Source organism: Thrips palmi, unplaced genomic scaffold (genome assembly GCF_012932325.1).
Source record: "Thrips palmi isolate BJ-2018 unplaced genomic scaffold, TpBJ-2018v1 HiC_scaffold_17, whole genome shotgun sequence".
Taxonomy (NCBI): Eukaryota; Metazoa; Arthropoda; class Insecta; order Thysanoptera; family Thripidae; genus Thrips; species Thrips palmi.
The window spans coordinates 3,492,384-3,506,574 of NW_023144626.1; the positions used below are offsets into that span (position 1 = coordinate 3,492,384).

The 14,191-nt window shown below is 59.0% G+C and overlaps 1 protein-coding gene across 1 annotated transcript in view; it reads left to right on the plus strand.

Annotated features, from left to right (window-relative positions):
• Window positions 1-529: 529 nt before the first annotated feature.
• Window positions 530-14,191, plus strand: part of LOC117643322 (cardioacceleratory peptide receptor-like) — a 40,680-nt gene continuing 27,018 nt past the window's right edge. The window contains exon 1 of the mRNA XM_034382163.1: window positions 530-642. The gene's annotated coding sequence lies outside the window, so the exon portion shown is untranslated. The remainder of the gene's footprint in view (window positions 643-14,191) is intronic.

Genomic DNA, 14,191 nt, shown 5'->3' on the forward strand with positions numbered 1-14,191 from the left:
AGCTCAAAACGCGTCTGGAGTTTTGTCCGCCTCCTCCGGCCTTCTGGCCCACTGTGCGACGCGGTCCGCGGTGGTCGGCGACACCGTGAACACGCGGCCGGGTGAATGGCGGGAGAGGATCAGCCTGTTGTCGGGGTGCGCGCCAGCGCGTGCGGCGACGAGGTCCTGGCGGGGCCTGGCGGGGGCCGGCTGCGCGGGGGTGGCGGCGGGAAGGCCCCCCTCCCCGTCGTGCCGGGCGCTGCCGGGCGGTGGGGCCGCGGGCGCGTCGCGGACCCAACTCGGGCTGGCGCGCGCTGGCGGCGCGGCGCTGCCCCCACACGCTCGCCATCCGCCCTCTGCACCGCTGGGCCCCACGACGGGCACGCCGGCACGCTCGACCACGTCACGGCGATCGTCGCCACGCGACGCGCACCCCGCCGACGCGCACCCCGCCCTCGCGAGCCCCGGGCCGCCCCCGCCGACAGTGATAGTGACAGTGTTGGTGACGGCGACGGCGTGAGTGCGGCCTGCTGCAGGCATGCCGCCAGTGCAGCACGCGAGGGGCGCCTCTCCCGCCCTGGCAGCCCTGGCAGGAGGCGGCCGCCGCTGAGCACGCCGACGACAGCACGCCGACGACAGCACGCCAACCCGGACCTCAGGGAGGTGAGTGCACTGTGTGTTAGAAGGGGACACGCTCGACTCACATGAGGCCGAAAAAAGTGGTTTCATGTTTTTTCGTGATTTTCTGGAAACTCTTAGCCGACCCCTTTTCGCTGACTGGCCACTAGGGCAGCGGACATGCCGACCATGCAAAAGCCTAAACGCTTGAGGTGGCGGGGCGGCCGGGCCCGCGCTTTGGACCAATAGTCTCGCTGACTCGAACCGCTAAGGGTCTGCGGAGGCCTATACCACGGTAATAACAATGGTGCAGCAAAAAAAAAATTTTGAAAAGTTAGCTAACAGCAAAATATGTTCTTCTCGTGATAAAAATTTAGCCATCCGATCTAACCTAAACAGAGTGCAAAAGCGGGACCTCGTCGGCCTGCACTGTGAAAAAAGTTAACTAAAATCGGCTAATTGGTTGATTTTCTTGAGACGTCGTTTTGACCGATGGGGCACGTTTAACGACACCTCAGCCAAAACGACTGAAATAGTTTGAGTCGGTCGGACCTAACTTTTCGCACAGTGTAGTGCTGGGGTCACGCCGCGACAGGCTTGCGCGGCGCGCGCTCACGCACGAGGCGCCGAAGTACCTACGCGTGTGGCCGTGGCGGGCCGTGGCGGGCCGGCGCCGCGCTGGGACTGGCGCTGGCTGCCCAGAACGGCGTATGTCGGGGAGACGCCTCCGAAGACGAACGCAGTCCTACGTCTCCGCTCTCCTTGCGCACTGTAAAAATTTATTATGCTAATTTCGTCACCTCTTTATTAAAACCTGATGACAGTGTCATCAGAGCTCCTATACTTTTTGAATATGTGGGCGGCGTCAACAATGTTGACATTGTAAGAAAATTTTAATTAGTCTTGAATTATTGTCATCAAGTGACAACCAGAATGTTGAGAGTGTTTTCGCGACGCAGCTAGTGCAGCCAATGCAACAGTGCAGGGCGGCCAAGGCGATGCAGTGTGCCGCGGTGCGCGCTGGCATGGGGCCCGGCCCCTCCAGCCTGCCTCCAGCCTGCCTCCAGGCTCACTCGGTCGAGGTATGCGAGTGTTCCCTCAGAGGACGGCAAAACGGCATTCTAAAAGACAGCTCCTGCGCCTTCCTGAGCGGCCAGAGGGGACCTATGGCCGCGCCGAGATGAAATATGGGGTCCAAATATTCGAAGAGGGACAGGACAGGGGGCTTTACATGCTACGCGTGCCTTGCATTGTGGGCGCCGACTCCGTGGAGAATGGGTTTACTCTCGGAGACAGAGCGCTGGGATGTGCGGGGCGTGCGTAGCCCACCAGCGTAGCCCAGCGTAGCCCGGGTGCACTATAGAATCCTACACCTCGTCGTCGGAGTTAGGTGCGTCCGACTATACGCCCTCACCTGCTGTGCAGGGGCATGGGTGCAAACGTTTAGGATTACAGTGCGCCCGCTCTGCTCTGCTGGGCCGCTCCGAGCTCCTCTTCAAAACCAGAGCCAGCGGGGCACACCGTCAAAAGTCGGCAGTCCAATCGACCGGGGCTAGAATCCTCTCGGCCGGGGATCTGCCCGGTATTTTATTGCCCGCCTGTTTACGCATTCGCAAACTGAAAACACGTCAACTTTTATTTGACCTATTTTCTTGTTTATGGATAGCCTCTCCTGCGTGAATACCATTAAACTACCCATAGAGCTCCAGTGAGCCGTGGCTAAGTCGGACGAGGAAATTTCGTCTGCAAACCTACACCCTACACACACGGGGAATAAGGGGGAAATTGGGGGGGGGGGGCTCTAGAGAGACCCTCCCGGCAGTTTGCGCGGCGACCCGGTGAGGCGCCGCGGTGGGGCGGACCTCCTGACTGAATATCTCTCTCTCTCTCTTTCTCTCTCTCTCTCTCTCTCTCTCTCTGCGCCGCACTGATGGTGCTTCCCGTCAGTGTGCGAGAGAGACAGACAGGAGGGCGGACTCGCGCCGTGATTTGCACGGCGGACCGCGCCTGCAGACTGAATCCCAGAGTAGCTCTGTCTCTCTCGCACTCGTGGGGCGCCCCGTGTAGGTGCGAGGGACACAGGGCGACGCAAACGACTCTCGGAATCAGTGTGCCGGCTGGCTGGCCCGCGGGCAGAGAGGCAGGCCGGCCGGGCGCGAGGCGAGGCGGGGCACGAGGCAGGGCCCGCCAAAATGCCCCAATACAACTGGCGGCGCGCGGCGGCAGTGTGGTGGTGCGGCGCAGCCGGCGGCGTTTTGGCCGCGCAGAAACACTTTTGACGGGCTAATGACACCGGCCGAGGCGAGAAACGGTGCCGGCTGCCGATGCTGCTACACTAGCTAGACGCTGCCACGGGCCCAATTCGCCACAAAAGCCACGGCGTGGCGTGCTGCCGCGAGTTTTCTCCGAGTGGAATGCCGCGACGCAGGTGGGACGCGTGGACGCCATGCAGGCATGGCCGCCTGCATGGCTGCATCCATATGGATCGCGCTTTCGGGGAAGACCGACACACTAGTCGAGGCATCCAGCAGCCAATTACAGACACGCCGTCTCTCTCGTGAGAGAGAGAGAGAGAGAGAGAGAGAGAGAGAGAGAGAGAGAGAGAGAGAGAGAGAGAGAGAGAGAGAGAGAGAGGACAGGACTTGTCGTTCGGAGCGAGCTGGCAGCTGAAAATTCCTGAGATCGTCATAGATCGGGAGAAGAGGACACACTACACCACACTGGCTTCGGACGTTGGCTTGCTGGAGCGCGCTGGAGCGTGGCAGAGCGTGGCGCGGCTCCTCCAGTCCGGAGAGCACGTCGCGAGCGTGAGGCGATGCAGCCTGCAGTCGCCAACAAGTCGGCACACTGCCCTCTCTGTCTCCGTCGCACTCGCTGGGCGTCACGCAGAGCTGCGAGAGAGACAGAGCGAATCCGTCTGCAGTGTGCCCAGCCAGGCTCTGGCGTGGCTCCGCCGAGACGCGCGAGGGAATGCCGGAGAGATACGAAGTCGGTTATCTCTCGACACGGGGAGCGGCGAGACAGTCGCGCCACATTTGGGGACAGTGTTTCACTTTCATCTCATCGTGCGTGGGCTAGTTTGGAAAAGCAGTGTCTCACTGTGGTACGAGTGTTTTCCTGTATGACTGTGACTGTAAGGGATATCAACTAATTTTCAGTCGATTCGATTTAAGTTCCTGGACAGTGTAGGTTGTTGGACTGAGCGGACACGAGACTCGTCGATGTCGCTGGAAGCGTGCCGTAATGGAGCCGTACTGGAGACTCCAGTGGAGAGGAGCCCCTCCGAAGGGCGTCTGATGACGGCGCGGAGGTGCGGCGCTGTGCTGTTGGCTATGGATTTATGCAAAATGCTGATGGGTAGGCAGGCCAAAGGCAGGCCGGGCCGAGCGAGCCACCGAGCCTGCCGCCGAGCCGAGCCTGCCGCCGGCAGTCCGCGAGGCGAGGCGAAGCTCCGCGAAGCAACGCGCGCGGCACGACCCGCGGCCCGCGGCCCGCGGCGTGGCTGGGCGTGGCCGGGCGTGACCGCGGCGCGGCACGGCACGGCGCGGCACGGCGCGGCGAGCCAGGCGAGGCGACTGCACGCCGCTCACTCCGCGCACGACGAGGCTTCTTCAAAGTGGCGCCGTGTCGGACAGCGAGGCTGACGACGTGTAGGCCACCACACCGTTCTTGCAGTCCTGAGCGATCCCTCGGCGGCAGAGACATTCCACCCCGCCACCGGACCTGTCTTCCCGACGACACTTGACACTGCGCGGCGCCGCCCCCCAGCACTCCCTCGAGGCCCTCAGACAAAGGACACGACGCCGTCCTGGGGGTCCCGGGGGACTCGTCATTAATCGGCGCGGCCCGTCGAGGAGGCCGGATCCGTGTCCGGGCGCCGATCGGCCCGCGGCACTACCGAAATTCAGCCAGAGTCGGAAAACGGCGCCTGAAAGCAGGAAACCTGTTGGCGGGTCACTGGGGGGACTCGAGGGGGACTCTAGAGGGGATAAGCGGACGAGGCAGCGCAGTCCGGCGCAGCCAGCGCGGATAGCAATAAGGCCCCTCGCGTGCATCCCCGCGCAGACTCGCGGCGCCTCGAGCCAGCGGGGTCGCTGGGTGCATCGGATAGATTGGGTGATCACGTTTACTGGCGGATGCACGAGAGGAGCGTGCTTCTGTACGGACAGATTGAAAACGGTGAAAGGGAGAGGAGCGTTGTCCCCGGATGGCCCTCCCTCCCTCCAATGGCCACTTTGGGGGCCCTTGCGGGCAGCCCGAGGGGCCCACCGGATCAATTTGGCGCGAGTTAGGCCCAGACGAGTCAGCTGACAGTAACGTCGAACCATTCAACACCTTGGCGACGACACTGCCGAAAGAAAGAAAAAACAGCGGGTTTTTCTTGCCGTTTTTGCGAGCGGTGTTTATTTCACGAAGTTCCGGGAGATCATTGCAAGAGAGAAAGAGAGAGGCAGAGAGAGAGAGAGAGAGAGCGAGAAGAGAGCGAGAGAGAGAGAGAGAGAGAGAGAGACGCTCTGCTCTGCTATTATCCAATATCCAGCACAGAGAAAATAAGCTGAATTGTCATTGGAGGCGGCGGTCCCGATCTCGGGATCCTCATCCCGTTATCATTCCAGTGACAAGCAGTAAAGAATGCGTTTTGTGTCCCGGGCCGCGGCGGGCCATGGCGGCCTGCGGTGCGATAATATGACGCTTTGCAAACACGCACGTCCCCTGCACGTCCACCCACAAAGCCTCAATATCGGCAAGGCAGGGAAGACGCAATCGGGGGGCCGATCAAATTGAATCCAAATTAGAGAAGGTTATTAATTCCCATGGAAATAAAACGGGGAGGAGAAGGGGGAGGGGGGAGCGCTGGAACCGTCCAGGTGGCTCCGGGACTCCAGCGAGGAAAGGAGGAAGCGGAGAGTAGCCGGAGGCGAGGGTGGCTACACGTCAGCGCCCAAAACAGATTGACCGATATCACGCCTGCTTGGGCAAATACTCGCGCATCACCGCCTACAACGCCGAGCCAGGGCGGGGCGGGGCGGGGCGGGGCGGGGCGGGGCCCCACGAGGACACGACGACGCCGGCACGGAGAGTGAGAGAGAGAAGTGGGAGAACGACAACAACAAGGAGAGAAAGAGAAACCGGCAAGTTTCGCGCGGACAGCTTTGCGACGAGTTTACTATGCTTCTGCGTCGGGGCAACAATTTAGTATGCATTGCTTCAGAAAAATGCGAAAAAAACGTCCTTTTATTTCAGCGAAATTGGGGCCGTAAAAATGGGAAGTTGATTGGAGGAATTGTTTCCAGAGTGGAGCTGGGCACCTGTTGCACGTGCCCGCTGGCCGGACTGTACAGCAGCGTAGAAAGTTTTGCATGAGTCAGTGACTGTATACTTCTGGGCGTTGTCGGGGCGAAATATGATTTGCAGTGAGTAGTCGCGACGGAGGGCGCACGGCGCATGGAGGCACGGGGACGGGGACTTCCGTGACGCGCACAGTACTCTCGCTCTTGTTCGAGGCAGTCGGAGTCGTCATGTGGAGGGCCACTCCTCCTTGCAGTGTGCTGCATTCCGGGATCCGCGTCAGCCCTGTCGCTCTGTCTCTCTCGCACATACGAGTGTGTGGAAGACACCAGCCTGCATCCCTGCCGCAGCCCGCCCACTCCACTGCGAGCTCCCTGCCAATTAGCCAATCACAGGTTGGGTCGGATAGAGCCTGCCGCGGCCAGCCGACTGTGGTCTCTCTCCCTCGCACCCTCGCGGCACGCCCCGCGAGTGCGAGAGAGACAGAGCGCTCGGAATCAGCCTGCTGCACACAAAAGGCATCAGTCAGGCGGAGATGCAGAGCGCGACGCGTGTCGCAGGCAGGGTGTGGAATCACGGAATAGCGCGCGGGGCCACGCACGCGCACACGCACACACACACACACGGCAATAACAAAAACAACAAACTGTTCGCGCGGGGCGACTCTTGTCGGCGTAATTTACTGTGCGTGTTTTGGGACGGTTAGCCGCGTCGTCTGCCGACGGCACGGCGAATGAGGGAGTGTAAAAGGGCGGTAAAGTGGCAGATCGCGCTGCACAGCTTGTTCGTCACGACGCTCGCCTTTCTCTCTCTCTCTCTCTCTCTCGATCTCTGATGGCTCGGGGCGTACTCTGTGCAAACACTCGCACCCCTCAGCACGCCCCACGAGTGCGAGAAAGACGGGAATACTTACTCCAGCTGCTCCCGCGTTCGACACCTTGCCGGAGCAGCCCGGAGACTGTGCCAGAATGCCCACGGTCTTGTTGTTTGGCGCACAGTGTGTCAGAAGACCGGTGGAGGCGGTCAAAATCCCGGACGCGTTTTGCCCTCCAGAGTCGCTAAATGCGACTCGAACCGAACGTGTGACCCCCACCAATGGATTCCTCGTTCGGAGGGCTATCCATTGGTGGGGTCACACGTTCGGTTCGAGTCCCATTTAGCGACTCTGGAGCTGAAAACGCGTTTGGGACCGTGTTCTTCTGGGCCACTGTGTGGCGGACAACGTGCGAAGTGGCCGGCAGATGGCGCTGCCGCGCGCATAATCACCGAGGCGACTTTCGGCGCGAAATAAAAAGGCCTTAAGGCCGGTGCAGCGCCGGCCGAGTGGCCAGTGTGCCGGCCGACACCCGACACCGAATAAATTGCGTGATTACGAGGAGGGCTGCCCAGCGCAGCGCGCCGCTCCGAGCAGGCACTCTCTCTCGCACTCGCGGGGCGGGCCGCCGGGGTGCGAGCGAGACGGGGAGCGACAGAGCGCAGTTCTGAAGGCGCCCGATTTACCTCCTCGACTGTGATCCCTCCTTGTCACTCCCCGGGCCGGGCCGAGCGTCGCCCGCCGGGGCGGGGCGGGGCGGGGCGGCAGGCAAAGCAGAGGCCGCTTTCTTTTTCGACCCGTTCGCGGAATTCGCAGGCCAAGCCGAAGCCCACCGACCAAGGAAACGGGTGCATAATTTGACGCCTTTACCTCAAAATTTGGGGGTCGGGTTTCGTGTTGCAGGCGCTGCAGGCGTTGCAGCACTGTAAAAAAAATTCTGAAATTTCAGTACAATTTGTTCAGACTTTGCAGTCTGAATCGGTAATTCAGAAAGTTGCTTTGAATTTTCAGACTAGGAACTCTGAAATTTGAGATCACACCGGTTAGTCTGAATTTTAAGCAGAAGGTCTGAAAATTCTGATAAAGTTTTCAGACTTGTCATCCTAAAACCTGTTTTCATAATTTTGGTATGAAAATTTTGACAGATTGTCTACTAATCAAGTCTAGGCGTAAGGCGTTGTATAAATTTATCGGAAATAATAATGTACACCCGCGCTTCACGCAGATTCGTCTGTGTACGGTAGATTAACCGTAAGAGTTGTCCGAACTTGCATTCTGGACTTGCCGAATGGAGCTGGTATCCTCTGAAGAGAGTCACGCGGCACGGCTTCCCCCGCCGCCAGGCAGCGCCCGTAGCGCAGTGGTACCGAGCTCGTCTCGTAACCAAAAAGTCCCGGTTCGAACCCGGGCCGAAGCGAACAAGTGTAAAGTGGAAAGGAGATACCGTCACACGTTGGTGGTTCAAATTGTTCTCTTGTTGATTTCTCTCTCTTTGATTTATAGATGGCACTTTTATTTAATATTTCAGAGTAGCAGTCTGAAAATGTTTTTCAGACAAGTAGTCTGAATTTGGAATTCAGACAGAACGGTCTGAATAATTACTCTGAATTTTCAAACCACTAGTCTGTTTAAAAACTTCAGACTAAAATTATGAAATTTCAGTAATACTTTTTTTACAGTGAGGCGTTGCAGGGCGTGCCGCGGGCGGCGGCCCGAGGTGTTCCCGGGGTGTTCCCGGGCGCCAGTGCCGCTTGCCGCTTGTTTGCGCTGCAGCCATGGTTTATGCAGTTTCCTCTTTTCGTTTTGTTTTCACAACCGTAACTTGTTTTCCGCCTCAAGGCTCCGTTTGGCAAAATACTCAAGAGTGGATACGAAGATCGCACAAAGCCTTCTTACTTCGACAAAAAAGTGGTCAGATTCGGTCGCATCTTTGTGTCGTTGGCTCGTCAAAGAAAGCATAAAGGAAAACATAAGAGGAATCGCAGCGGAGGCGGCGATAATAAGGTTACTTGGTGCCTAACAGCATGAACACGCTGCCATTGCTGACGAGGCGCGCGAGCGGCTGGGAGTGACAGCACGCTTGTCGATGCCGTCAGCGCCAAAAGTGATAAGGGGGCGCTACGAGGCGCCGCGCGTACGTGGAGCTAAATACTGTGAAATATGCCTTGCTCGGAAAAGGGGGCGGGCCCTCTACCCTTCCACGACGACAGGGCTGCTCTCACTCCAAACTGTGATCTTTTTGTCGCTCCGTCTCTCTCGCACTCACGGGGCGCCCCGAACGCGTGCGAGAGAGACAGCACGAGCTGCGCGGCGTGGTGAGCAAGCGGCAGGTGATCTCATTGCCGTCCAGCCTTGAAGGCGAGGGTGCATGCTGGCTGGACCGTCGCTGCGAGAACAGCCCAACAGTGTGGCGGCGGGGAAAAAGCGAGCCAGCTGTGGCCTGCGCTTGCCCCGGCCGGCTTGCTGCCGCCTGCTGCTCCCCCTGTTGCTGGGACATCCTTTGTTCACGCCACTCGAAAAGCTCGTTAGTGCGTCCCTCGGTCCGGGAGTCCGGGGGCCCGGGGGCCCGGAACGCACGGTTTTGCCCCCAAACGGGGTAGCGCGCGCGCAATGCATGCATGAGAAAGTGCAATGCTCAATTCACCCACCTCGGTGAGCCGCAAAAACGGACAGCAACCCTTGTTCCCACCACGGTTTGAGCCAAAGGCATCAATGTGAAGTTCACTGTTGAGTCAACTTTTCTCTTCCAGATTTGATAAGGTTGAAACGAATGGATTCACGGGATCAGGTCGGGCAGTGTGTGGCCACTGGGCCGGGAGGGGCGAGGGGCTGCCACTGGATAAAGCGTTGTCCTATCCATGCTGGTCGAGCCCGTCGAGAGGCAGGGGTGTCCAAACTGCACTTTGCTTTATTGGGTACCAGAGGCTGACGAGCCGAACGAGATGGACTGAGTTGGCGGGGCGCGCCAAAGAAGGCTGCAAAAAGGGTGCGACAAATCGCTCAGCTGCCAGCTACTTTGCTAAATCATCGCCCGACAGGGAGAAAGAAGTCCCCGGGGGGAGTGGTGGCGCTGGGTGTTCTTTTCAATGGTGCGAGCGTTCTCCATGACCTCGGATCACGGCGTACCATCTATCAGCACCCCTGCCAGCATCTGCTGATAAAATAAGCTGGGCGAAAAAACAAAACCCGGGGCTTGTTTTGGCAATGTAGGCCAGAACTTGGCCACCTTTATGCTCCGGCCGCGCACCCCGCGGGGCCCCGCCCAGCGTGGGCTGCTGGGGCGGACTGCGGCTAGTTTTAGTGGGCACTTCGGGGGCAGCAAAAACAAGACGGGCAGGTGCCGGTGGCAGGACCGGCCACCCAGCCGATTCAACAAGCGGAGGGGGTGGATTGCAATTGACAAAAAGGCAAATCCCTCGAAGCAGAAACTTGCCTAGTTAGACGCGCTTGGTCCGCCAGCTGCTCCTCAAAGAGTGGCGATGGCGAGAGCAAACTCGGAAAAACAATTCGATACCTCGCAAAGGGCCAGCCGGCCCAATCACCGGGGCACGTTCCGACAACAGTTTGTCCGCGACGTTCAGCTGGTGCTCGGGACGCCCAGGTTAGCAAGAAACTTACAAAAGAAAATTGAAAAGACTAAAATTTAGTTGATTTCCTGTGTATGTTAAAATCAGTTAAAATGCAGACAGCGTTTGGAATGTTCTTATCAAATTAACCAAACGCCTAATTTAGCTGACAAAAATTCTTGACAGGATGAGGGTTTGTGTCAGAAATCTTCGAATAATTGCAAAATTGTACTATCATTCCTTTGGTCTCGGATCCTGGAAAACGTTCCAGTCCGGATATGAGTCCCACAGTGGGCCCCCACCCCCGGAAGGGCAGGGCAGACGTGTCCGCAGATTCCAGCCTTCCAGCCGCACTGCGCTGAAAGTGCCGACGACTGCCCTTTGAGAAAAGGGGTGGGGGAGGCTACTTCCTTTGATTGGCTACTGCAGCCTCGTGTCACTGCCGCCCGGGATGTATTTCTTTCCGCACCCTATTCTGTCCGACCATAGCCTCCCCCTCCCCCCCTCCCCTTCGGGGTTATTGCCCAGGTCCGAGTTACGGCTCCGTGATGTCCATCCAGCCGTCATAGACTCGCCTGCCGCGCCCAGTGCTGCGCAGCGCTGCGCCCGGCCGCCCTGTCGCAAACTTTATGTTTTCTTAAATTATTTCGTCCCGGAGCGTCCGGGAGAGAGAGAGAGACAGCGTCACTGCTGGCTTTCTGGCTCCCGCTTCCCGAATGGGTCATCATTCTGGCCCCGCGGCGCTGTCGACTTTGTCACACTTGTTGGGAAAAACGATACGCACACGCTCGGGAATGCGGTGTGCCGGACAGCCGACTGTTTGCTGCCACTGTTTGGCTTTCGGGGGAAAATTTTCAGGCTTCCTGTAGCGTGTAATCATTAGCGCCGAGAGATTAAAGGGGCATGGTCCATGGCTCTACATCCAAATTGGATTAAATCAAGCTGGAAATCCAGTTCAAACTTTACAAAGTACAAAGCCTCCCTTTTTTTCGGACTGAGCAGCGGCCGAAGGTTTTGATGCCTGCAACTATTTTAGTGCGGTTTCGAACTACTCAAGCAGGGGCTGCTGGGGCGAATGAATCTAGAAATTAACTAATGAAATGGCAAGTGGCCCGGAAGGTGCACAAAGTCCCCCCACCCCTCGCCGCATTTTCCCCCGCGCGTTGATTGCTACTTTTCGTGCGAGCCTCCGCACAGTGGGCCAGAAGACCGGTGGAGGCGGCCAAAACTCTCGACGCGTTTTGAGCTCCAGAGTCGGTAAACAGTACTGGAACTGAACGTGTGACCCCACCAAAGGATTCCTCGTTCGAAGGGCAATCCGTTGGTGGGGTTACACGTGCGGTTCCAGTCCCGTTTAGCGACTCTGGAGCTCAAAACGCATCGAGAGCTTTGGCCGCCTCCACCGGTCTTCCGGCCCACTGTGCTCCGCCACGCAGTTGAGCCACAAATTGGGCAGGACCACAACGACGTGATGCCTGTGATGCACGCGCCCTGCTCCCATTTTCACGCGGAATGACATTCATCGCCAAACCGACATTTTGTTTTGCGTTCCGTTGTTGTTGTTTTTTCGCTCCCAAACTTTTTGCCCGCATGCGCACAATCCAGGATGCACAGCGCGTTGCGGCGGCGCGGGAGATGAAATGCATTGAAGTTCGGAGGTCGCGCGGCCCGGGGACGCCCACGGCACGGCGCCACCCCCCCCCCCCCCCCCCACCCCCCTCCCCCTGGCCTGCCGCCGCCCCCGCCGTGCTCGCGGATCGCCTCGGATGTTGCTGGATCAGCCTCGACGACACTTGCATTTTTCGACGGTTGCAAGCAAACGCGGCCCTCAAGCTGCTCTTTGTTTTTCGTCCACCGTGACGACGGCCTGCCACGGGCCATGCGTCTGGGCGGGGCAGGGCGGGGCCCCGCTACTCCTGGCGTACCCGCGGCCTACCTCCGGCATGCCCTCGCCTGCCTCCTCGCAGAGCCGTCAGAGGTGTCAGTCAGTCAGGCAGCCATGCGGTCCCGATGCCTTGTATGACCATGACGGTGCCAGGACGCCCTTTCGGGGCCGGCTGGCCCGGCAGGCCCGGCTGGCCCACTGTGATCCGGCACAGCGAAAAAACAACAGCCAGCCAAGGTGTCATTGACATGACGCCTCCTCCGCGCCTCGAACCAAGTGTGCTGCTTCGTCGCTGCTAAAGCCTCGGCTAAAGCAGTCACACGTTGCGGTTCAAAATGGGTGTCACGGAGGCCTTGGTCGCGTCCCTGCGCAGATAAACGATGCTTCCGGTCAAGGGCGTCGCGGGGACGGGTCTGGCGGCGGCCCTGACGGCGAGCCTGGTGGCGGGCGTCCCTGTGGGCGGCCCGGCCCGGCGCGGCGCATAGTGCTGAGGCAGGCCCATCGGGCAGGGCTAGCGGAGGGCCACTCGGCAAACCCCTCTCCGGGCCACCCCTTGCCTTCACCCGCCTGCCAGCCAGCCTTCACCCGCCTGCCAGCCAGCCTGCCAGCCAGCCTGCCAAGCACTGCAGGCAGGCCCCCCAGCCCAATTATGCAACTTGGTGCACGCGCCTCGTGTGTGTGTGTGTGTAGCACTCCGCGCGGCCATCCCTCGCGACGTGTGTGCACAGACTTACAGACTGCCACGCTCCAGTAGCGCGGCGACGACGCGGAGGCTTTGCAGCGCGTCAGACGCGGAGACGGTGGCGGCGGCCGCTTCAAACGGCTCAACCGCAAGCCACCACGCGTACTCTCCGCGTCTTCACGTGTAGGTACCCGAGGCGCGTCCCGTAGGGGTGCGAGAGAGACAGAGACCGCCCTGCAGGTCGTCCCTCTCCGCTCGCCGTCGTCGACAACGCTTTTTCCCGAAAGGGTGGTCGGTCGCTCGCACGCCGCGCCGCTCCCCGGCAGCGACAAGAAGTGCCCCGAGTACGTGCAGATAGTGGCCCGCTGCCCGCATCACGATAAAACACACGCCGTCTAGCCCGTCTAGGTCTGCGCGGGCTGCCCCCGAACGGGCGTCCGCTGTCCCTCTCGCACCCCTGCGGGCCGCGCCGCGAGAGCGAGAGAGACGGGAAGGCGCCGGCGCCGCACGGAAAAAAGCTGTTGGTCGTCACGATCGGATGTACTCAGTGTCGTTACAGTGATGTGGGCATCGAACGGCTGATTCAGACAACCAACTAGCGTATTTATCCTCTACAAGTCACTTGGTCGGCCCGAGCCGATCGTCACAACCGACCGCTCTGCTCAAGGAAGTTCGGTTCTGAGAGTCGAGGTTCACGGACCTGCCGCTTGGTGGCGGCGTCCCCGTTCGCCTTAGTATTTCCGATTTATGTTACTCAGTAAATAATTTTCGCAAATATGTTGTCTGTTGCCTCGGTAATATGTTCTCTAGCCGTCAGCTAAAAACTCTGAACAAATATTACATGAAGTCGAGAAGAACGCATTTTCATGTTGCCTCTCGCTGGCGTCTACGTTCGGTCAATAGGTTAGGTTCAGGCTATCCCCAACCAATTGTTATCTGCTCAATCGGCAGAGAACGACGGTGCGGCGTCTTCGCCGTGCCGACTCGTTCATTTTTAATTGTGATGCCAGTTTCGGATCACAGTGCAGAACACTACATTTGCGAGGACCACCGACCAAGTTGAAACAGAGTCTGCTGAGCGTTGCATAGAAATTCCCCACGAACGAGATATCGCTGAAGTGTCAGATGAGTTGGTTCTCTCAAGCAACTTTCTGGTCGTCTCGAAGAGGCACTAAATCATACCTTCCTGCAACTGATGGACGACGGTCTAGGATACCTTATTCTTGGTTGTCACAATCAACACAGTCGTTCTGATGGCCAGCTTGCCTCAGCTCGGTGACATGGTTCTCACGATCAGAAATCCGGTAGTCCCCAAGCTATCGAAAAAGATGGTCGTGGCGATCGAGATTCGGTCGCCA